This window comes from Borostomias antarcticus (assembly GCF_949987555.1).
Source record: "Borostomias antarcticus genome assembly, chromosome: 11".
Taxonomy (NCBI): Eukaryota; Metazoa; Chordata; class Actinopteri; order Stomiiformes; family Stomiidae; genus Borostomias; species Borostomias antarcticus.
In genome coordinates, this window is record NC_140244.1 from 24,525,937 (window position 1) to 24,528,436 (window position 2,500).

The 2,500-nt window shown below is 53.4% G+C and overlaps 1 pseudogene across 1 annotated transcript in view; it reads left to right on the forward strand.

Moving 5' to 3' along the window:
* Positions 1-2,500, forward strand: part of LOC311315523 (SPRY domain-containing protein 3-like) — a 51,075-nt pseudogene that overhangs the window by 46,582 nt on the left and 1,993 nt on the right. The window lies entirely within an intron of this gene.

Here is a 2,500-nt window from a genome sequence, read left to right on the forward strand (position 1 = left end):
AACCTAGCAAGCTTCATCCATGTAGTGGTGTATGGGGTCCAGGCTAACCCTAACCCCAACCTAGCCAGCTTCCTCCATGTAGTGGTGTATGGGGTCCAGGCTAACCCTAACCCCAACCTAGCCAGCTTCCTCCATGTAGTGGTGTATGGGGTCCAGGCTAACCCTAACCCCAACCTAGCCAGCTTCCTCCATGTAGTGGTGTATGGGGTATGGTTTAGTGGGGCACTAGTCTGTAGCTCAGGAGGTAGAGCGGGTCGTCCAGTGATCGTAGGGTCGGCGGTTGGATTCCCGGCTCCTCCTGACAACATGTCAAAGTGTCCTTGGGTAAGACACTGAACCCCAAATTGCTCCCAATGAGCAGGTTAGCACCTTGCATGGCAGCTGCCACTATTGGTGCGTGAATGGGTGAATGAGAGGCCTTGGATAAAAGCACTATATAAGTGCAGTCCAGTTATCATTTACCATTTAGTCATGGATGTATTAAGATAACTGGATGTGGTATTGAAAGATGGCCGCCCATTCATTCCAATGAAAGTTGCTCACCCAGCACATGAAGCCGAAAAGGTTTCCACGCATCCAACTGACTTCCTACTTCTGTGGCCCTCAGCACAGTCGTGTTTTTCTTGGCCCCGCCGATCCCATTTTCCCATAGACCAGTGTGGTTCTGCCGTAGACATACATGGGGAAAGAAACAGCTGTAAACTCCAGCACTTGGTGGCTTCTAAAAGAAAAATGGAGTCAGTGGTTTAAAACTTCATTTGTTGTTTTTGATCTTCAGTGATACCCTGTTTTTTGTTGTTGTTTCTTTTCCCCGCCGTTTCATTCCCCATGTATGTCTCTGGGAAAAAAGTATTTTTGGGCCACATGGACTTAAAATACCGAGCTTGGCCTCAACGCCAAAATCGCTTCACAGCCCAGAGCTATTCCTGGGGGCTTGTGTGTAGTGGTGTATGGTGTAGTGGTGTATGGTGTAGTGGTGTATAGTGGAGTGATGTATGGTGTAGTGAGGTATGATGTAGTGATGTATGGTGTAGTGAGGTATGATGTAGTGATGTATGGTGTAGTGAGGTATGATGTAGTGATGTATAGTGGAGTGATGTATGGTGTAGTGGTGTATGATGTAGTGATGTATGATGTAGTGATGTATGGTGTAGTGAGGTATGATGTAGTGGGGTATGAAGTGTACTGTATGGGGGTGGTGCTGCTGGTGGATTGATGGACCCTGTTGGGATCAGCCAATGAGGCTTGACCTAGCAAGGCCCATTAAGCATGTCATCCTGGCTCCGCGCCCTATCACAGCTCCTCATCAGTGACTCACACGCGCTTTTGAGTCAACACCCGCACATGTCAGGTCACAGGACACGCCCCGAACCTCTGCTACAACACAGCTTAGTCTCGCTGGCATGTGGCCTAGCTCAGCCACCGTACAACTTCACCAGAGCACACAGACCATCTTCCACAGTACATCACACACTACCACATCGGGCCGTTAGACAGGCTGCTCTTTTCTCCAAGCATAAGTATTTCAGGGTTTATTACATACTATAGATGAGCCCTGTGTGACCTTTCGGTGACCTCCATTGGATCCTCCAGGTACCTGTGGGGTTAGGAATAGGCAGCCGGGGGTCCGTGGCGGTGTGGCGTTCTTAAGCATCGTGTTTCAGTGCACCTGCCTACCGGGGACCAGATTTCGCGCCCCGGTCTCGTCAGCGCGCGGTCGGATCCCGGAGGGAGGTGCATATCGGGGCAGCCGCTCCCTGAGGGTGGCTAGTTTAATCTCGGCATGAGGGTGTGTCCCTCAGAGACCCCCGTCCGTCCGTCTGGTGCCGGAGCCATGGTCACGGCTCACGGGCTAGAGAGTCGGGTAGCTGGCGCTCTCTCCTGGATCGCTGACCGCAGGGCTACGGTACGAGTCCTTCACGGTAACAAGGGACAGCTGAACAATAGTTTGGGTGTGATCGGCTACCAAATTGGGTGAAAATGGGATGAAATCAGAAGAAAAAATCGAACGGGTAGCCAGATGGTTCATGTTCTAGGAACCTGTTTTGTCAATGTCCCCGTTTCTTTTCCAGACAAGCTATCGGATTACGAGAGACGCTCCTGTTTTCCCGTTGCTAGCTTCACTCAGCCCCCCGAGCCAGCTCTGCTACTGGTTCCAGAGTGAGAGGTTCCTCCCCGGCCCCCGAAACGCCTCAACCCCAGCTCCCCTCCATGACGCCCCACACCCCCGGGCCTCACCACGCCCCCCCCCCCCCCCCCCCCAACCTGAAGCCCCAAGCTTCCTCTCAGCGTGTATAGTCTACCAGCCTCAGTCACACGACCACAGGATCAAACCACAGGCCTGAACCTCTAGGGCCCGGAACCAACGCTGGCCGAAACCCTGCCCCGACCCTGACCCCGGCGCTGCCCCAACCCTGACCACAACGCTTCCACGTTCGCCGGTGCTATTTTTAGCCGGGCCGGGCCTCCTGCACCGGCAGGGCTCCGGGGTTTGACGAGC